The following is a 22,842-nucleotide window of genomic DNA, read 5'->3' on the forward strand; positions in this document are numbered from 1 at the left end:
AGCATTTCCTTGTGGTATAAATCGTAAACAAACACTCAGTTACAGAGCTTAATCCTCTTTTCAATTTTTGAGGTTCCCTTAAATGGCGTAATTACTAAAGAGATTAACTCTATTAATTTTAGTGGCATTCCGAATGTATTATGAAGGCAAAAAGCTGCATTAAAACCTTGGAGGACGCTTTAGCTTCCCCTTCAAGAGTACAATGCGAAAGCGTAATCGGGCCCCATGCACATCGCATTCTCAACTGCTAGCCCGCCTTCAGTTATCGGTGCATGCCTCAACCGTGCCGTAAGGAAACGAACGTCTGTGCGCGTAGCATTGGCTCTTTCAAACTATCCTAGAATGGCTACAGCATGTAGAGCTGCGCAGTACCCACTTTGACATCATTCTTTTTTTTCCTAGTCAGCGAAGGGCCCACTACGCGTCAGTAAACAACACGCAAACCTACACAGCTGCTCACTTTGTGGATTTTTTTTTCTGATGATGATGAATAAATATCTCTGAGCGCTTTGTAACGCGTGGGTCTCTAAAGCATCCACTCGTTGAGCAATTCATATGGTTTGACACTTGGCGCAGTTTTACGCTTCTGACACACAATGTTACATGCGTTAAGGAGACTCCTCCCACTATAGTACATTCACATAATGTTTTTAAGAGGTTTCAAACACTCGCGTGGATATGTGGCAGAACACCTCCACGCAGAAGTCCAAGGTTTGATTCTCACTTGAACCAAACATTTTTATTTGTGTTATTTGTATATTTCTGAATGTTTCGGTCGCGGACAACCCTGAATTTTCGCTGATAACCAACGACGCTCACACAAATGGCGACGCTGACACCGCGATTTCTCTGAAACGAGTTCTTTACATGCAGTAGCCATTATTTTCGTCATACCAGTTGTTAAATTCGAAGCATTTATTAGCCTACCTCAGGCATTTTGAGCGTTTCGATCTATCTATCTATCTATCTATCTATCTATCTATCTATCTATCTATCTATCTATCTATCTATCTATCTATCTATCTATCTATCTATCTATCTATCTATCTATCTATCTATCTATCTATCTATCTATCTATCTATCTATCTATCTATCTATCTATCTATCTATCTATCTATCTATCTATCTATCTATCTATCTATCTATCCAGCCGCCTACGTATGGGTGCTCTCGTGATCGCCTCCTTAACTTGGTGTAGACTAAAATTCCTACAAAAGGCTAGGAGAGTTCAATGAATATGACTACCTAGTCATGACATGAATAGCGTGAAAATCCCGTCGCGTACGTAGTCAAACCCATACCTCCAGATACGTGTGGAACTTACCTGTATACCACGGGCCTCGGTAATCGGGTATGAGGCACAGGTGATTTATAATTTATATCTACCCAGCAACGGCTAGAACAGACACTGGTACTTTACGTGCGACTGCGTTAAGAAAAAAATTACACCATTTCTCGCTAAAGGGGACCATGAAGCGATGCGAAGCCGGAGCACTTGCACGATCGCGTTCCGTTGGCGTTCGTTGGGCATGCTACAGACCTCGCGTCGTGGAACGCGAAGAGGAACGCTACGCGCGTTGTGCTTTCCTTTTAGCCTGGCCATTAATTCTCACAGGGCGAGCGGGTAACGCGGTCGACAGGCGCGCGAGAGGGGCCAGCGCGAGAGGGTCCAAATACTGAACAATTTTTCTGTGCGCGGTAAATAATAAGCGTACATTATCAAACCTCTTGGTGTAAAGCATGCTCAGGGCGGTTTATTGTACTAAGCATAATATTGTTACGGAGATGAAGTGAAGGAAGACGAAGGGCTGAACAGCCTGACTGGCACACGAGTGTGCTGGTCAGCCAGCTTGACTCGTCTACCAATTCTTCTTTGTAAATATACATTGTATATACCAAAACAACACCGTATCATATTGGTGGAAGTGCGGGGTACTGCAGCAGGCAATGGAGCTCCGCAGCGGACGTCGCATCGCCCTCCCAACCATGGCTAACGCTGAGGCTTCCGCATCAACGTCGCTGTCTCCATCAACGTCGCCGTCCCCTCCACTTGTTTTCGTACCATCTAAGGATCCCGGTACGTTCTGTGGGACCGATGGCGTCGACGTTGAAGATTGGTTGGCCACGTTTGAACGCGTGAGTGTACCGAACAGATAGGACCCCACACTTCAGCTGGCCAATGTGTTATTTTACTTGAGGGACACCGCAAAGGTGTGGTTCGAAAACAAGGAAGAAGAACTTACTAGCTGGGACCGATGCAAAGAAAAGTTGCGAGAGGTCTTTGGCAAACCCGCCGGCCGTAAGATCGCCGCCAAAATGGAATTGGCCTGCCGTGCCCAATCTTCCACGGAATCGTACCTCTCCTATATTCAGGACGTGCTGGCTGTCTGCCGAAAGGCCGACAATGACATGACGGAAGGTGAGAAGGTCGGACATGTGCTGAAGAGGACCGCCGACGACGCATTCAACCTCCTGATGTGCAAGGGCTGTTCTACCGTGGATTCGACCATCAAGGAGTGTCGTCAGTTCGAACAAGCAAAACGTCGCCGCATTCTCCAACCGTTCGCCAGACTTCCAAACACCGCTGCCACGTCGCAGGATATTCAAAAAGCCCGCTATGACCAACTTCATCGTCATATGAAGTTTGCCCCAGGTGAGTGGGTGCTCCTTTGGTCGCCGTGGAGGGCTCTCCGAGAAACTCCTGTCCCGCTACTCAGGACCTTACCAAGTTCTGCGTCAAGTTAGCGACGTGAATTACGAACTTGCGCCGTTGCACTGGAGATGAAGTGAAGGAAGACGGAGGGCAGGACAGCCTGACTGGCGCACGAGTGTGCTGGTCAGCCAGCTTGACTCGTCTACCAATTCTTCTTTGTAAATATACATTGTATATACCAAAACAACCCCGTATCAATATTGACTGCTAGCGATGATTACTTTTGTTCATTTGATTTGTCGCTTTTTGATATGTTCATATGCGTGTCATTGGTTGCGGCTGCGCTCAATGCTCTAGAAATTAAATAAGCCATGGTTTCCGTTCATTTTCTGCGAAAAAGAACGCTTGTTATAGCACTACGTTATCTGTAGCTTGCGTCCCTCAGCATAGCCTGCTCTGATGTGCTTAAAAGTCGGAAATGAAAAATTTGGCATGTTCTTTTTTTGTGGGGGAACCTGCTGAGAGGATGACAATTCAACCCTACAGGAAAATTAGCAGTATGGTTCACCTAGGCCAGCGGTCTCGAACTCACCTTTGTAGCAGGCCGCAGTCAGGAGTTCAACAAAATGTCAACTAATGCTTGGAAGAAAGCCTTGCCCGTACATCGTGTAGGTCCATTTCTCAAGGGGATTTTCGTGAGGACACTAGAAGCATATTGACACATGGCGTTCTCCTCTTACCGCCGCCTTCTTACGAAGCGGGAGGGAGGGGGAAATCCGGTGTTTCAGAGGAGGAGTTACTTTTCAAGAAAATTTGAAAAAAAATATGGGACGAAGACAGTAATGTGCGGGCCGGGCGACCAGCAATAGTACCGTGTGTCTGAGACCCACGACATAGGAAATGCTGCAATTTCATAAGACAATAGCAGCTGCTCTGATGTGGGAAATGTTATTTCCGGATCATTTACACATAGTAATTCATGAATATCTTTTGTATTCAGGAAGACGGAAAACGTACAAGTGTAATGTACAAACAGCCCTCCGTGGTTCCTGTCCGCTAAGAAAAAAACTAGACAGATGGTCATACAACAAGACCTCGAGGTGTTGCGTGAAATTCACATTCTCCGGATGCAACGGCAATCAAAACAACTTTCCTACATGCGAGGCATGTGTAAACAATTGCATGAGTAAGTATATTTGACATTTGTGCAGTAACAAGTCGCGCGATATGTATTATTGCGACAACGATTATATGGCCACTCTGGGTGGGTTTTTGCCGTCGGTCATGTCCGTATATATATATTGTCACGTGGTCGTGACGTCGACGAAGAAAGCAGCCGGCGTTTGCAGAATGAAACTGTTTATTTGGCCGAACTTGTGGCCGGGAAAATGAGAACTAGAGCTACAGCAATACACGCTGTACAATGATAGCGGCGAACAGGGCGTCGTCCGTCGATCAACTGACAAGCGGTCAATCGCGTCGGCTTTTATACAGGCAGTATCGAACTTTCCAGCAATATCGCTGGTGGCGGCGTTATCTCTAGACAAAGCTGGAACATTCGCGTGCGGGGCGCAATCTTAACAGAACGATCTACTATAGACGTGAAGCTTCTCGAGCAATGCTTCGCGGACAGCGTCGAGCGTTGATAACCGTCCCTGCCGGTCAAACCCGAATACATCAAAACAAGACAAGAAGTGGGCGTGGCATTGCCCCCCTCTGAAAAAGCATCGTCCCGATGCTTGTGAAAGAACATAGAAGAGAGAAAAAAAAAACAAGTGCATACAAAAATAAATTACAATAACAAAGGAAGAAAAATTGAGTCCCCAGGTTCTCTAACGCGCAAAAAACGGCTTAAGGCGCACGACATGGACGACTTCAGGTCGTGCGCGGCGTCGCTGGGAGTTCGTAATGCCGTCCGGGATCACCTCGTAGTCAAGAGCGCCGAGGCGTCGAAGAACCTTGTATGGCCCGAAGTATCGCCGAAGGAGTTTTTCGCTAAGCCCACGTCGGCGTATCGGCGTCCAGACCCAAACACGGTCGCCGGGCTGGTATTCCGCGAAGCGTCGTCGAAGATTGTAGCGACGGCTGTCGGTGTGCTGCTGGGTCTTGATGCGCAGGCGGGCGAGCTGTCGAGCTTCTTCGGCACGTTGTAAGTAAGCAGCGGCATCGAGGTTTTCTTCGTCGGTGACGTTGGGTAGCATGGCGTCGAGCGTCGTCGCCGGGCTCCTTCCGTAGACCAACTTGTACGGCGTCATCTGCGTCGTTTCTTGGACGGCCGTGTTGTATGCGAATGTCACATACGGAAGGATGGCATCCCACGTCTTGTGTTCGACGTCGACATACATGGCCAACATGTCGGCGATGGTCTTGTTTAGCCGCTCGGTCAGGCCATTTGTCTGTGGGTGGTACGCTGTGGTCCGGCGGTGGCTTGTTTGGCTGTATCTCAGTATTGCCTGAGTTAGGTCAGCAGTAAACGCCGTACCTCTGTCGGTGATGAGAACTTCTGGGGCGCCATGACGCAGGACGATGTTCTCAACGAAGAACTTCGCTACCTCGGCGGCACTGCCTCTAGGCAGGGCCCTCGTCTCGGCGTAGCGTGTGAGGTAGTCTGTAGCTACGACGATCCATTTGTTTCCGGTATTGGACGTCGGGAACGGCCCCAGTAAGTCCATCCCGATTTGCTGGAACGGCCGTCGAGGTGGCTCGATAGGCTGCAGAAGTCCGGCTGGCCTAGTGGGCGGTGTCTTGCGTCGCTGACAGTCCCGGCAGGTCTTCACGTAACGAGTGACGTCGGCGGAAAGGCGCGGCCAGTAGTACTTCTCCTGTATTCTTGCTAGCGTGCGAGAAACACCCAGGTGTCCAGCCGTCGGGTCGTCGTGCAGAGCCTGGAGGACCTCTGGCCGCAATGTCGAGGGTACCACGAGAAGGCAATCGGCTCGAAGCGGTGAGAAGTTCTTCTTTAGGAGAACACCGTTGCGCAAGAGAAATGACGCCAGTCCCCGCGTGAATACCTTCGGAACAACGGTGGTCCTGCCCTCGAGGTATTCCACAAGGCCCCTGAGTTCTGGATCCATTCGCTGTCGTTCGGCGAAGTCGTCGGCACTTATGATTCCCAAGAAGGAGTCGTCCTCCTTGTCGTCCTGCGGCGGTGGGTCGACGGGGGCGCGAGACAGGCAGTCAGCGTCGGAGTGTTTCCTTCCGGACTTGTAAACGACGGTAATGTCGAATTCTTGAAGTCGTAGGCTCCACCGTGCGAGGCGACCTGAAGGGTCCTTCAAGTTAGCTAGCCAACACAATGCGTGGTGGTCGCTCACAACTTTGAAGGGCCTGCCGTAGAGGTAGGGGCGAAACTTGGATGCAGCCCAGATGATCGCTAGGCACTCCTTTTCTGTTGTGGAATAGTTCGTTTCTGCCTTTGATAGCGACCGGCTAGCATAACTGATGACCCTTTCCTGCCCGTCAGTCTTCTGCACAAGGACGGCGCCGAGTCCTACGCTGCTTGCATCGGTGTGGATTTCCGTATCGGCGTATTCGTCGAAATGTGCTAGTATGGGAGGCATCTGAAGGCGTCGTTTCAGTTCTTCAAATGCTTCGATTTGCGCCGTTTCCCACTTGAATGGCACGTCGGTCTTCGTGAGGTGAGTTAGCGGTTCGGCGATTCGTGAAAATTCCTTGACAAAGCGCCTGTAGTAGGCGCACAAGCCGAGAAAACGGCGCACGGCTTTCGTGTCGGTGGGGGGCGGGAAGGCAGCGATGGCAGCTGTTTTCCGCGGGTCTGGGCGAACACCACCCTTGCTGATCACGTGACCCAAAAACAGCAGCTCCTCGTATGCAAAGCGGCACTTTTCAGGCTTCAAGGTGAGGCCAGAAGTCTTGATTGCTTGTAGTACAGTGTCAAGGCGCCGGAGGTGTTCGTCGAAGCTTGAGGCAAACACAATGACGTCGTCCAAGTACACAAGGCAAGTCTGCCACTTCAGTCCAGCCAGCACGGTGTCCATAACGCGCTGGAACGTCGCAGGTGCCGAGCAAAGACCAAAGGGCATAACCTTGAACTCGAAGAGGCCGTCTGGTGTTATAAAGGCAGTCTTCTCTCGGTCTCTCTCGTCGACTTCGATTTGCCAATAGCCGGTCTTGAGGTCCATCGACGAAAAGTACCTCGCGTTGTAGAGTCGATCCAGGGTGTCGTCTATCCGTGGGAGAGGGTAGACGTCCTTCTTCGTGATTTTGTTCAGGCGGCGATAATCGACGCAGAAGCGTAGGGTTCCGTCTTTCTTCTTCACTAGCACCACGGGTGACGCCCATGGACTCTTCGACGGCTGGATGATGTCGTCGCGTAGCATTTCGTCGACTTGTTTCTTTATGGATTCGCGTTCTCGCGTTGAAACTCTGTACGGGCTCTGCCGGAGTGGCCTGGCATTTTCCTCTGTTATGATGCGATGTTTTGCGACTGGGGTCTGGCGGATTCTTGACGATGACGAAAAGCAGTCCCTGTATTTCAAGAGCAGGGTTTTGAGCTGTTCTTGTTTATGCTTCGGAAGGCTAGGATTAACGTCGAAAACTGGTTGAGAAGCTTGGTTCGTCGGTGTTGGCTCGGAAGAATCGGCGATGGCGAAAGCCATCGACGTAGCCGTGATTTCTTCGATGTAGGCGACTGTCGTGCCTTTGTTTACGTGCTTATACTCGTTGCTAAAGTTTGTGAGCATCACTGTTGCTTTGCCTCCCCGCAACTCTGCTATTCCTCTTGCGACGCAAATCTCGCGGTTAATCAACTGGTGCTGGTCGCCTTCAATGACGCCTTCCAGGTCTGCTACTTTCTGAGAGCCGACGGAAATGATGACGCTGGAGCGAGGGGGAATGGTGACTTGGTCTTCCAGCACATTCAAGGCATGCTTCCCTGGCGGCGTGTACCGCGGTAATGCTTTTTCTGTAGATAGTGTTATCGACTTCGATCTGAGGTCGATGACTGCACCATGAAGGCCTAAGAAGTCCATACCAAGGATGACATCTCGGGAGCAATGCTGAAGGACTACGAAGCTTGCGGGATAAATCCGGTTGTTGATGGAGACCCTCGCTGTGCAGATTCCTGCCGGCGTTACTAGGTGACCTCCCGCTGTGCGGATTTCGGGGCCTTCCCAGGCGGTCTTGACTTTCTTCAGCTTCGTCGCGAATGGTCCACTGATGACGGAATAGTCGGCTCCAGTATCGACGAGAGCGGTGACGTTGTGGCCGTCGATGAGAACGTCGAGGTCACTCGTTCGTCGCCTACCGTTTCGATTTGGTCGCGGCGTCGGATCACGGCTACGTCGGTTTGTCCCGCTGCTTCGTCGTGGTGTCGTCAGGTCTTCTTCGGGCCGTGAAGTTTCGACGTCAGGGCTTCGTTCGGCTTGCGGCGTGTTCTTTAGATGTCGTTGCAGCGTTGTCGTCGGCGGCGGAGGATCTTCGGTATTTCGTCGTACAGCAACCGCACCTCCATCGGTTGCTGCCCTTAGTTTTCCGGATACGGGCTGGGTGACCGGCCTCGCGTTGGGCCAGTGTATGGTCGGCGTTGGGGGGAGACGTAGCGGCCTGGCGACGGCGAACGGGAAGGTTGTCGGGGCGTCCATTGCGTTCCCGCGAGGTAGTCGGCGATGTCATGTGGTCTTTCCCCTCGCTGTGGACGCGGCGCGTCGATGGCGAACCCACGCAGTCCCATCTGTCGGTACTGGCAGCGGCGGTAAGTGTGGCCAGCTTCCCCGCAATGGTAGCAGAGTGGGCGGTGGTCGGGGGTGCGCCAAACGTCGGTCTTTCGGGGGGCGCAGCGTTGTCCTGTCGGCGGGCGGTATGGCGTCGGTGGTGGTGGCGGCGGTGCCTGGCGGCGGAACTGCTGCGGCGACGCGGCGTCTTGACGTGGGCGAGGGGGTGGGGCGTTGCGTCGGGCTGCAGCAGCATAGCTCATTGCTTCCGGCTGAGCCTGCGGTGCTTCGGGAATTCCAAGCGATTGCCGGACTTCCTCGCGGACAACGTCGGCGATTGAATGCACTTGATGCTGCGGCGAAGGTAACAGTTTGCGCAGCTCTTCCCGCACAATCGCTCTGATGGTGTCACGCAGGTCATCAGACTGCAGCGCCTGAACCTCCCCGTAGGTCGTCGTAGGAATGCGGCGGTTGTACTGCCTAGTGCGGATTTCTAGTGCCTTTTCGATTGTGGTGGCCTCTGAAAGGAATTCCGAGACCGTCTTCGGCGGGTTGCGCACAAGTCCGGCGAAGAGTTCTTCCTTCATTCCCCGCATCAGGAAGCGAACTTTCTTTTCTTCGGACATGGCTGGATCGGCATGGCGGAATAGTCGAGTCATTTCTTCGGTGTACAGTCCGACGTTTTCATTGGGGAGCTGTACACGGGTCTCGAGAAGGGTTTCAGCCCTTTCTTTCCGGATGACGCTCGTGAAGGTGTTGAGAAATCCGGTGCGGAAGAGGTCCCATGATGTTAGCGTGGACTCTCGATTCTCGAACCAGGTCCTTGCGCCATCTTGAAGGGCGAAGTAGACATGGCGTAGCTTCTCGTCGCAGTCCCAGTTGTTGAACGTGGAGACTCGGTCGTATGCCTCCAGCCAGCTTTCTGGATCCTCGCATGGTGATCCGCGGAATGTCGGCGGCTCCCTCGGTTGATGCATGACGACCGTTGTAGGCGCCACAGCGGTTGTCATTGTGGCTGTTGTCTTCTTCGTTGTGATCCTGGTCTTGTCCGGTAGGGGTCCGTATTGTGGGGGTAGTCCTTCCAGTCTGCGGCTGGCTCGACTGCCGCTGATGGTGTCGGTGTCTTCTTCGCGACGTGGGCTGGGTTCAAGGCTTGTCGGGGGCGTCCGGAACATGAACGAGCAGCACCTCCACCAGATGTCACGTGGTCGTGACGTCGACGAAGAAAGCAGCCGGCGTTTGCAGAATGAAACTGTTTATTTGGCCGAACTTGTGGCCGGGAAAATGAGAACTAGAGCTACAGCAATACACGCTGTACAATGATAGCGGCGAACAGGGCGTCCCGAATACATCAAAACAAGACAAGAAGTGGGCGTGGCAATATATATATATGCACAGATGAGAAAGAAGCACATAACTAGTGCCCACAATATATATATATATATATATATATATATGTTCTGTAGGCCCGATCCACATATAATCGAAGAAATGAAAGAGCACACTTAAGAAAATTGCATATTTTTACTCATTAACGTTTCGCCCGTGGCACGGCTTTCGTCAGAATAAACTGAAGTACAAGCGTACAGCCGCTTTTATGGGCATCAACACGTGGATGCAGTTAATGTACAAAATTTACAAAACCATGATAATACAGATATAGTACATCAGACTGCATCAAGGGCATGAACAAGCGCTTATAACGATGAGCCATCGACCGCACCAGTCTCGATGGCTGCACGTGAAGAGACAAGGCGATAGTGGTTGTTCAATAATCAAGCTTGTTTGCAGATGAGTTAGGCACGTTTCATTGATGATATGACAAAAAATTCGATCATCAAGACATCACAGCAAGACACGATACTTCTTCGGCGCTCTCGTATTAACCTGACGATACAGTGTTAAATTTATGGATTAGAAAGGATTCTCGAACTTCGCGATCATGGTGCGATTTGAAGCCTGATTGTCATAGCGTCACCATGATTTTGTCAAATGAATCACCTGGCTGCCGAACATGTTTAGACAATGGAAAATGTGGCAAACTGATAGCATGTGCTCTGTGATTGTTGAAACGGATACGAAATGATATTTCGGTCTGACCGATGTATTGCATGTGACACACTGAGCATTAGAGTAAGTAGATCACGTTAGTGCTGTCGCAGCTGAAGTCTCCGCTAATCTTAACTGAAAAATTAGATACTGTGTTTTTAGCAGTCTTTGCAGTGGTCATATGCGCACAAACTTTACACCCTGGTTTGTTACAGGGACGACAACCAACAGGAGCTATGGCTTTAGTCTTGGATTAAATTACGATATCGCGTAGGTTCCTTGATCGGCGATAAACCACTCTTGGTGATTCCGTGAAAATGATCTTAAGCCGATCGCTCTGTGGCAATAGGTTTTAGTGCTTACTGAGAATGTGCGACACGTTAGGAACCGATGCAGAATGCGCTAGGATGAGGTTAGTTGGTGAGGTCGGCGCTAGTCGCTTGTCAGTGCTGATGAGATCTTTACGGTCTAGAGAATCAGCCCGCTTGAGAGCGTCGTTAATTATACGTGAAGGATAGTGCTGCTCTGTTAGTGCTTTACGAAGCTGGTCACAGTTACGAGTGCATTCACTGTCGTCCGAACAAATTCTTTTGAAACGGATAGCTTGGCTATAACGGATACTCGTTTTGCAATGTTTGACATGACTGCTTTTAAAATGGAGATATCGCTGTTGGTCGATGGGCTTTCTGTAAAGGTTGGTAGTTAGTTCACCATTGCACAAAGATACATTGACGTGAAGGAAGTTTATGCTGAGTGGTGAATAAGAATGAGAAAAGGAAATTTATGGTTCTGCGTTATTGAAGTCAGTAATGAAAGACAGTAAGGCAGCTTCACCGTAGTGCCAAATTAAGAAAATATCGTCGATGAAGCGTCTCTAAAAGCGGTTTAAGATCACGAGTGGCGAGGAAATCGTTTTCCAGCATGCCCATTAAAATGGTCGCATAATTTGAACCTATTTTTGTCCATCGAGGTGCTGCTGGTTTCAACGTAATGTTCGCCGCCTAATTCAAAGTTGTTAAGCTCGAGGATTAGTGCTAAAATAATGCCTAGTGTGGTACCGTCGATGGTTTTCTCATCTATGGAGTCGTTATAGGCATGGAGTAGAGACTGAATCCCATCTGCATGGGGAATGTTCGTGTACAGTGGCGCCACGTCCAGTGTGGCCAGAAGAGCATCATCTGGAACATACAAATCAGCTATGTCGGACAGAAAGTGATTAGTATGCTTGATATAAGAACAAATCTTAGGAGGAATGAAACTGATTATACTATATACGGGTAGCGGGACAGGTTTTTTGTGATGGTTCCTGTTCCTTATTCTTTTGGTCGGCCTGGATTATTTGTTTTATCAATTTTAGGGAGCAGATAAAATCTGCCAGCTACCGGGTTCAAGGGGATTAGGGATTTTAGTGCAGATGCCAGAATTTTATTGTCTTTTACCATGTCTTCTAAAGTTTCTTTTAGCTTGGTCTTGAACTCTTCGGTCGGGTCGTAGCTCAAACGTCTGTAAAATGCATGGTCATTCAGTTGTCTACAGGCCTCACGAAGGTGATAAGTTTTATCCGTTACGATTGCACCACCCTCATCAGCCGGCCTAATGATGATGTTGTTACGGCTAGCTAACATTTCTATATATATATATATATATATATATATATATATATATATATATATATATATATATATATATATATATATACTACAAATAAAAATAATTCAAAAGAAAAATGTTCTGAGGCGCGCGACCCTGCGAACCCGCGCTCCCAGCGCGCTGAGTTCGACAACTGAGCCACGCAGTATACATACTCCAATATACTAACGGCGCGGTATTCATACACACCATTTACCGCTGGCCGCCCGCAGATCGCGGAGATACTTCAGCGGCGTGTTCTTCCTCAGCCGCGAGATGGCGCGAAGGGTGCCCTTTAAAGGCCGTCGCCCCGCTAGTAGCTGCGTTGCGTAGGCTGTTGTGTTCGGAAGAGCACCACCATTTGAGAGTTGGAGCAAACGCAGGCGGCGTTGGGTAAAACACACGGGATGACACACGTGGCGTAAACAAAATTATGCGAGATGCGGGCCAAGCTGCGTCGTTGACCGCACTGCATTTGCGTCGTCTCGATGGTGACCCACGCTAGTTATCAGTTTCTGGCTCTTGGAACGACGCGAGCGCAAGAGCCCAGGAGTGCATTGGGTTCTGCGCATGCGCCATGGCAGCTCGAAAATTTCTTCAGTGCCCAATTATAATAACTCGGCAGATCCCACGCATTCTGGGAATCGGTGTCATGCAAGCAGTCAGCGAATAGTTCTATGCTGGAGTTTTTGGCTGTGAACCGAGGGTTACGAGGTGGATCGACGTGTTCTTGTAGCTGTAGTAGTTGTATGCGCATTGTCGGCTTATCAGGCACGTCGATAACACTGGCGTTTAAATGGTAACTAATATCTGAGGTAACCTCAGCACTCACGTTTGAGCACATACATCAGTATAATCAATCAATCAATCACTCAATCAATCAATCAATTGATTGATTGATAATACTGATGTATGTGCTCAAACGTGAGTGCTGAGGTTACCTCAGATATTAGTCCCTAAAATTGATAAAACAAATAATCCAGGCCGACCAAAAGAATAAGGAACAGGAACCATCACAAAGAACCTGTCCCGCTACCCGTATATAGTATAATCAGTTTCATCGAAACGAAGCGCGCTTCAAGGTGCGATGATGTGAATATCGTGCGTAAGTTTCGTTAGCATATTCCTCCACCGGGTCGAGCAACGCTTGAATATAGCTTGCTGAATCATCGGAATACAAATGCGATGTTTATCACGCTGCTATAAAAGCGGAGCCAACACTAGAATCACAGGCGTTAACCTGACAAGACGCCTGTATCGCAGGAGTACATAAGTAGTGTTTATTGCTTTGTTAGAAAATTACATAGACAGCAACCTAGCCACAAGTGACGTTGTACCGACATAAGCGTGCATAGGGTCACTTTCTAAAGCAGTTTCTAGACCTGTCTTGGCTCTGTGGTAGAATTCCTGACTATCACGCAGAATGCTTGGATTCGATTCCTGCTGGGATACTAATTTTTATTCTTCCCATACATCGGGCCAACGCTGCCGATGTCGGTTTTTCTTCACGCTCTCGCATTTAAATTACCAATGTTAATTCTCGCCGTTCTTATGTAGATATAAACTGTCAGTCACCTATGTGCCACACATGTCTGGAGCAAAGAGAAAGGGTTCCACGACGTACGCGACAGGATCTTTATTTTATTCATGTTATGACAAGATGGTCATATTCGTCAAATCCTCTTACCCTCCCATGCCGATTTTGGTCTTCACCAAATTTAAGGAGGCGATGACGAGAGCACCCAGACGTAATTGGCTAGATAGATAGATAGATAGATAGATAGATAGATAGATAGATAGATAGATAGATAGATAGATAGATAGATAGATAGATAGATAGATAGATAGATAGATAGATAGATAGATAGATAGATAGATAGATAGATAGATAAATAGATAGATAGATAGATAGATATAAACGCTCAATGTACCTTGGTGTGGTGTTTAGGTTCGTCACGTCGCAAGGCGTGTGACGCGAGGAAGATGGAGACAGTGCGTGACAGTAAAGACAGTTATATTGAGCGACAAACACAGAGGACAACAAGAACAACAATACGGGCCCGTGTACGCGGTTCCAAACAAAGAAACAAATATTCAGTCTCACAGTCGTCTCCGAAGACGTCCAGTGCCTTGTGAAGCGAGGCTCGATGCGTCCCTGCGTTGCGACTGTCGCTGGTGTGCGGTGGCCAACGTCCCGGCGCAGAAAGAAGCAGCAGGCTCAGGCGAAGCCGCAACCTCGACGGCTCGAACTCAGGAGTGCGGCCTTCGGAACCTCGCGCGTAGTTGCGGGTCCGCAGTAGGCTCTTTCACCTCGTCTTGCCGGCGTTCCAGCCACCGATCGTCTGCGCGAGCCCTTCCTTTTTTCGCATTCGCTGCGCGATCTTGCTTGCTTGCTTGCTTGTGCCCGTTTGTTGGCTCTTACCCACTACGGGGGATCGGCCATGAAACCGGCGGTTAATTTAATAATATTTTTTAAAGAATGAGGAATAAATCAATTGCCACAGGAATAAACGAAATTTTAAGAATGACTAGTCGATATGGAATAAGGAGGAGAATAATACCACAATATGAGAAACAATTACCGAAAAATGAAAGGAATTCTGGAGTATCAAATTTTGTTAAGGAATAAGTTAACAGGGAATCCTTCGTGTCTCACCGAGAAATTCGCATAGGGCTGAGCAGACGTTCCCGTTGCTGAAGCCAAGAGAAGACGCCCCAAGGGAAAGAATATTTTGAGAATTCAGATTAATTCTTAAGTTTCTGAATAAAATTTCGAAATGCTTTTTTCTATGCCTAATGAATCGACGGCAGGTAAGCAAGAAATGATCAATGTTTTCAGATTCCTGACAAAAATAGCACATAGGAGATGGCACCAGACCAGACCTGTATAAATAAAAATTAAGTGGGGGTATTCGGCATCGCAATTTTGTAATAGCCACTTCCAGTCTTCGAGTGGGACACCATTTATTATTCCAGCCGAATGAAAGATGACCATATTCGGGAACTGGTAATTTCATACTTTTGGCATCTTGAGTTAGAGAATACTTCCGAAATCTCGAATCAGTAATAAAAGCTGTATCAGGTACAATGGACAAAATAGGACCACCCAGAGACCACCGCGCGAGAGTGTCTGCCATCTCGTTTATTAGCATGCCACAATGACCTGGGACCCATACCAATCGCACGGTACTCAAATTTTTTGGGATTAAGGAAGTGAATGCATTTAGAACGGGAGACTCAGAAGCAGTAGAAGATAAAGATGTACATACTGTCAGCGAATCAGTAACTATAACAACTGATGACTCATTTACTGGTAGTTTTCGAAGGGCTAATATAATTGCGAGGAGCTCAGCTTCGAATATGGGAGTATAATCTGGGAGGCGCAAGGAGTGCGACCATGATAAAGCCTCTGAAAATATGCCCACTCCCGCTTTCTCTTCGCACATGGATGCATCAGTGGCAATTATGTTATTTATGCCCAATCGAAGTAAATGATCCTCTAACAATCCTATTAAATATCTAGAAGGTAAAAGTTTGGCATTAGATGGGAAGATATCATCAAATTCAATTTTTGCTATGGCCGATGATTTATCGTTTGCTACGATGTCGCGTATGTTAACATTTAATGATTCTAGTTGGTCCTGTACGAACAAAACTTGTGGTTTATATATGCGAGACCAAGGCTCATTAAAAAACGTTGACGATTCAGCTACGAATATAAACTGTACTCGACTTTGTGAGGACGCAAAAATTTTTAAATATGTTTTGACGGTGAGAATGCGGAATCTGCAAACTAGAGTGGGGATTCGGGCTTCTAGGTATAGAATACTGTTTGCTGTAAATTTTGGTACCCCTAGACAACTTCGAAGGGCCTCTCGCTCTATGAGAACCAGGGGATGAAACTTGTATGCAGGCCCCCCTGAGTATAGTATGCAACCAAACTCTAAAATTGGTCGAACATACATCCGATAAATCATAAGTAGCTTGTCTCTGCGTAGCCCAGAAGGGTGGTGACCAAGCTTACGTAACATCCCAACAGCGCGTGTTGCCTTACATTTGACGTGCTCAATGTGTTTGCGCCAGCTGAGTTTTTCATCATAAAAAACTCCTAAATATTTGACACAGTCATTTTGGGGAATTACTTCTTGGCGATACTGAAGGGAAATTCTAACTGGAGCATTCAATGGAAAAAAAATCAAGGAACTTTTGCTAACGTTTAGAGTCATTCGAATTTGTTCAAACCAGAATTCTAAACTTCCCAAGTATGATTGTAATACTGCATACAGTGAATGAATATCACCTGCCGAAGCAAAGAATGCAATGTCGTCTGCATATACATAAACTGTAACGTTATTGTTCAAAGGAATTGAGCTTAATAGAATATTGAATAAAACAGGGGAAAGACCTGAACCTTGAGGGACCCCTCTAGATTGATCATATTTTGAGGATGATAAGCCACGTTGGGAACAATAAAATTTCCTACCGTTTAGGAACTCATACAACCAATTGATAATATATCCCGGAAAATTCAAGTTTTTTAAGGCATTGAGCAAGATGACATGTTCGACACTGTCGTACGCCTTAGCCAAATCTAGAGTGACTAATGCTGCCAATTGCCGCTTGTGGCGAGCAAGCTTAATACGTCCCTCTAATTCTACATGTGCATGCCATATGGAGTATCCAGGTCTAAATCCTATCTGACATGGGCTCAATAACGAGTTATCTGCAATAAATTTAATGATTCTAATGTATAGTACTCTTTCAATTAATTTAATGACATGCGAAGTTAATGCTATAGGTCTTATATTATCAATATGCATACCTGCTCCTTGTTTCTTAAGCAAGGGAATTATTTTTGCAAGTCTCCAGTCTGGAGGGATCCAACCATTTCTAAGTGAGTGATTTACAAGATTAAGAAGGTTCTGAGGAGACACATCAAATAATATTTTTAACATGCCTGACGTAATACCGTCAGGACCGGGGGTTGAACTCGGGAGTAACTGAACAGCATGCGCCAGTTCTTCTATGGTTACGTCAATGAAATCATTCACATATAAAGGTTTTTGGAATTTTGTTTGTAATTGAGAGGCAAATCGCTGTTTTAGTCCCAATGCAATATCATCTAATAAATCAGCCAATTCTTTTGGGGTTGGAACAACTGATTCTACGTTAATAGGAGAAGGAATAGCCTTACGAGATCTAAGAAATCTAAAAAGAGCTTGTTTATTCTTGCTTTTAGATAGAAAAGTATAACGATTTTCGTCATGTTTAGCTTTAGCTTCGGAAACAATTCTCTTAAATTTAGCTTTGGCATATTTATAATTACTCCAATTAGTAGGATTCTGGTTAATTAAAAGTTTTTTCCATGCAGCCTTTCTGCGCCTGTACTCTCGATCACAATCAGAATTCCACCATGCACTTACAGACTTTCCATTTGTGGAAGGTTTCGTAAACTGTGATTTTTTTCATAGTGCTTTTTAAAACAGAACACAAACTCATGTATGTAATTTCATTTTCAGTGTTAGTCAGAGAGGATAGCGTTGACTGTAAGCTTTTTTTAAATTGTGAGTAATTTACAAAAGTGTGCGATTGACATTCCGTTGGGACCAAGGGGATATTAATGTCAATAACTACGGGACGGTGATCGCTGTTTGTTGCAGCATCAACCACAGCCCAAGAAGAGATAAAAAGGCTTGAGCTGGCGAATGATAAGTCTAAAACAGATCTCGTATTACATCGAATAAATGTAGCTACTTTAGAATTTAAACAAGTATAATTGTTTTTACTTATCCAGTTCCACAATAATTTACCGGGAGAGTCTGTGCGGTAACCCCAAGAGACGTGATGCGAGTTAGTCTCCTGCAAAAAATGTGTTTGGTCTACAAAAGCTCTGAGTGATGTCAAGAATACCTTCATCTTGTACGCCAATCGGAAAGTAGCTGTTAACAATAGAAAGTGGAGCACAGCCTGGTATAGCTAATTCCAATACCAAAACTTCGTGTTCGCCCGATATTGACTGATAAGCAACTTTCGCTTTATGACAAAATTTTGCCGATATAAAACACGCTAATCCTCCACCTCTAGAGTTCCTGTCCAAACGAAAACATTTATAATTCTGTAAATGAAAATTATGATCCGATGACAGCCAAGTTTCTTGTAACAAAATTACGTGAGGGGACTGTTGGGAAATAAGGTATAGTAAATCTGTGGTAGCAGACAGTATAGACCGGCAGTTCCACTGAAGAACCTTAAGAAGACCTATTTTGATGATAGGCAAGCAGCCGCAACTGCTTGATCCAAAATACTATCTTTTAAAAAATCATTCTTGTTCAAGGGTTCCTTCACACACTTTTTTTATTTAGAATTAGAAATCTGATTCTTGTTTGAGGGTGACCTATTGCGTTTAGGAAGTCTAGCATCCATATCCATATCCTGAATCTCTTGTGAGCTAGACTCAGACAGACATTCTTGGTCAGTGCTTTGGGTATTAGAAGGTCGTTTATCCTTATGTCTGGCAGCATCTGATTGAAACGCAGAGGAAGAATGAATTACACTGAAAGGATTCTGCATACGTTTGGCTAACTGTTCCGAAAACCCATTCAACTGCATGGTTTCGTTTTCTTCCTCTTCTTGAGGGACGCTCTGCTGTCGTCTGCTTCACTCGGGCTTTTTGGAGGTGCTTCTTCACATCACCCCCCACTTAAGAAAGTTCTCTCGTTAGAAGAACTTGAGGGCACAGGGAGCACGCCGGTTTACTGAAGGAAACACGCGCAATAGCGCCATTGCACATCACAGCAGTTCCGAGCACCGCACACTCGACACATATGTGAACACTCATACCAGTTCCGAGCACCGCATTTGGTAGCACAATAGTACACACAATGAAAAAGTAGAAACAATGCACAGAACTACTAAAGTGTCATGATCCCTGCGTAGTGTCCTATGACACAGCAACAAAGAGCGAAAGAAAGAACTTAACTTCTTTTTTTTTGCTCTTGTTGCCACACGCTGTGTCTTCGTAGACACATCGCTCATGGGTACGGCAACCAGCTCTTATAGCCTACCCCTACAATTTCACACCCTACAACATACACAGTCTAGAAAGCGTATTGCATCAGTCTTCGAAGCGATCGCGCTTCCTTTCTCGACTGTAGAAGTTACGTGGCCCATATACAGTCGCATGTTTCCATCTGCCGTAGGCGGACTCTGTTGGTTCTTCTCGACGACCTTTGACTTGCAGGCGTCGGTCAGGAGTGAGAGAATCCAACCTGCTCACATCGCCAGTTGATTCCTTTTGTTGAAACGGAACGAATGATCGCTTAATTGGATTCTGTGACATCCGAGATAGTGGTCCTAGATTATCGTTGGCGACTCTCTTAAATGTTGTATATTCTAGTGGTACCCGACCAAGGAGATCCTTGGGAACTGTTCCCTGACACGTGTGGCACGATTTAACAAATCGTGTAATGTCCGACTGGACACCGGGCCAGTAGAATTCTTCCAGCACACGCTGTTTGGTTATCTTAAGCCCTTGATGGCCCGAAAGAATCCCTTCGTGGGCCATTTGCATCACAAAACGTCGGAGGCTCCTTGGTACCACAAGCTGCTCCACTTGTCTCTTCGAACGAAGCGTGAACTTGCGGTAAAGAATTCCCTCCTTCATAAAGAACAGGATGTCGGCGAACCTGGTCTTCAACTCTTGGTGAACTGATTCGAAGCATTTCCGCAGGCTGCTGTCATCTGTCTGCCTGTCCCCGAGGTCTTGTGGGCTAATTTCCAAGTACTTGATATCTGGTACGGGTAGCATATTCGGCTCTCGTGTTGCCTGTTGGTTTTCTGCTGCGCCTTTTCTATTGACAACTGCTCCACAGGCAGCTGATGTTGAGGTCTCTGCGGAGAATAATCTATTGGTAGCACTGCTGTAATGTTCCGCGCTGGATGACTCATAGAAGGCACGAGTATCTCTCTTCCAGTCACTGTCAGGAGCGGATACATCGCGACCGCCTTGCACATTGCCTAGGACAACATCATACAAGGGATTGTCCATGCAGATAGCTCGAGTCTTTCCTGTGAAAAACGGTGAGATTATCTCCACATCTGCTTCAGGCAGCTTGAGCAATGTTCTGTCCAGTAGACAGACTGATGAGGTGTTTCCTGTCAGTTTCCTGTCTTATACGAGGGACCTCTTCACAATAGTGGCATCGCACCCCGTATCACGTAGTACTGTAGCAGGATGTCCTTCATGTAGACCCTCAGCTGTTGGCATACATTTTTTGTATAGTCTGGGCGTTTGCGTTCGTCCGCGTTCCAAGCTTCCGGAAACGCAGCGCAAAGCCCCTGACTCTGGTTTAACGGCTTGCGTGAGATCTACGTGCTGTAACGAGCACGAGGCCTGCTCGATAGTGCTGGCCTTTTTGGGGCAGTCACCTGTCTGATGCCCACTGCAGTGACACTTTGCACAGAACGGTGGCTTTGTGCTTGGACTCTTTGTGTTGGTCCAGCAATCGGCAGCTTTATGACCTCGTTTACCACAAAGAAAGCAATGTGGTCTTTCCTTTTCATCTCGTCGCTCAGACGTTTGAGTTTGACCTGGCGGCTTGTTCGGGTCGTTGTCTTTTCCTTTACCAAGGTTTACTAACCCTTGCGGCTCCAGGTAATGGTCCGTAGCTTCTGCTAGTTGGTCAAGTCCTTGGCAATTTCTTTCTTTAAGAAAGACTGCCAGTTTCTCATGACATTCTACAAGAAACTGTTCTGAGACGATCTTGTCTCGCAGAGCATCGTACGTCCGGTCCGTCTTGGCCATTTCTTGCCAATGGTCAAAATAACCCAATAGACGTCCGGCGAACTGTCTGCCAGTTTCCGCATTATCAGGTTTCGCTGATCGAAACTTAGTTCGATAACCTTCCTCTGTGAACCTGAAGCGTTGTAGTAGGGTTTTCTTCAACGTTATGTAGTCCATGGCATGCTCAGGTACCATCCTACCTACAACACTTAAGGCCTCTCCGGTCAAGCAAAGGCTTAGTGATAGGGCCCATTTCTCTTGTGGCCAGTCTTGGCTCGTAGCGACGCGCTCAAATCGCTGTATAAACGCGTCCAGCTCATCGCGTCCTTCGTTAAATGCTGGGATGAGTTTATGCGGACTTTGGTAGCTCTGCGTGGTGCCTACGGGCACACCCTCGGTAAGCTGCCCAGTAGTTGTGCTACCTGCTGTCGCACCTAGCTCATGCAACTTTAACTTCAGCTCTAGAACGTCCTTCTCTGCCTTTAATCTAGCGACTGCCTCCGCCTCGGCTTCTTTCGCGGCATTGCGTTCAGCCAGACGAGCGCCACGTGCCTATTTTTCGCGTGCGCGTTCTTGGTCCATCCACTCTTAGTGCTGAGCCGCTCAACCCTAACTCCTTTCCGATTGCCGTCAGCTTATCTGCCTCCATCATCGACCGTCACACACGCATATGCGATGTGATGCTCTTCTTAGATGGAACAAGAGCAGTCCTGTCTCGCGGACGCCAGATATGTGATGGTTAGGTTCGTCACGTCGCAGGGCGTGTGACGCGAGGAAGATGGAGACAGTGCGTGACAGTAAAGACAGTTATATTGAGCGACAAACACAGAGGACAACAAGAACAACAATACGGGCCCGTGTACGCGGTTCCAAACAAAGAAACAAATATTCAGTCTCACAGTCGTCTCCGAAGACGTCCAGTGCCTTGTGAAGCGAGGCTCGATGCGTCCCTGCGTTGCGACTGTCGCTGGTGTGCGGTGGCCAACGTCCCGGCGCAGAAAGAAGCAGCAGGCTCAGGCGAAGCCGCAACCTCGAGGCTCGAACTCAGGAGTGTGGCCTTCGGAACCTCGCGCGTAGTTGCGGGTCCGCAGTAGGCTCTTTCACCTCGTCTTGCCGGCGTTCCAGCCACCGATCGTCTGCGCGAGCCCTTCCTTTTTTCGCATTCGCTGCGCGAGCTCTAAATCTGGTTTCGTTTTCTTCCTCTTCTTGAGGGACGCTCTGCTGTCGTCTGCTTCACTCAGGGTTTTTGGAGGTGCTTCTTCACACTTGGGTTCACTGAGAAAAGCTTGGCATTTAAAGGTCTCTAGTGTTTCGCCTGATTTCAGATGGTAGCATCCGAGGCACTTTGACATACAGCGCGTGGTACGTGGCCCGTGCTCTGGCGGTTATCTATAGAGAGGGGAGGTTTGTAGTTGTACGTCTTGTGCATGGCATAAGAAAAATACTGATTTTTTCTACACCGCCGTCTTGTGCTCTCACCGCAATCTTTGCGTTGAACATATAGACCGCACGAAGGTCATTTCGCTCGCTGCAGCAGCCGTGTTTGCTGAAAGAGTGAGCTGCTAGCTAGAAGGGCCAAAGTAGGAGCTAATTGAAGTAACTACTGCGACAGTTCGCGCTCGCCCTGTGTATACCTGTGCGGTCTTTTCATGCGTCCTGTATTTTGTTTGCGCCGCGTCCTGCAAGCGCGTCGAGCTGTGACAGTTCTTAGTTCGCATTCGCCCTGTGTGTATTCTTTTCGTGCGTCCTTTGTCTTTGAGGAGCGCGCAGAAAGTGTTTAGCTGCTTGCCGTTCTTCGCGTGACATTATGATTTCTTGCTATCGCATTAATTTCTTCGCCCTTGAGGTGAAACTCTGACTCTGTTGCAGTAACACTGTGAGCAGTTTTGCAGTATGGGTAATAACAAGTCGCACAATCGCTGTTCCACTACGGGTTATGCTCATGCGAATCATTTAAGTGAATCTAACGTTGGAAAACACCACATATCAAATGGAGACTTTTTAGAATCGGGCTGACTTTAATAAAAACAAAATTCAGATAATTATGATTTGTTTA

This window comes from Rhipicephalus sanguineus, chromosome 11 (genome assembly GCF_013339695.2).
Source record: "Rhipicephalus sanguineus isolate Rsan-2018 chromosome 11, BIME_Rsan_1.4, whole genome shotgun sequence".
NCBI lineage: Eukaryota > Metazoa > Arthropoda > Arachnida > Ixodida > Ixodidae > Rhipicephalus > Rhipicephalus sanguineus.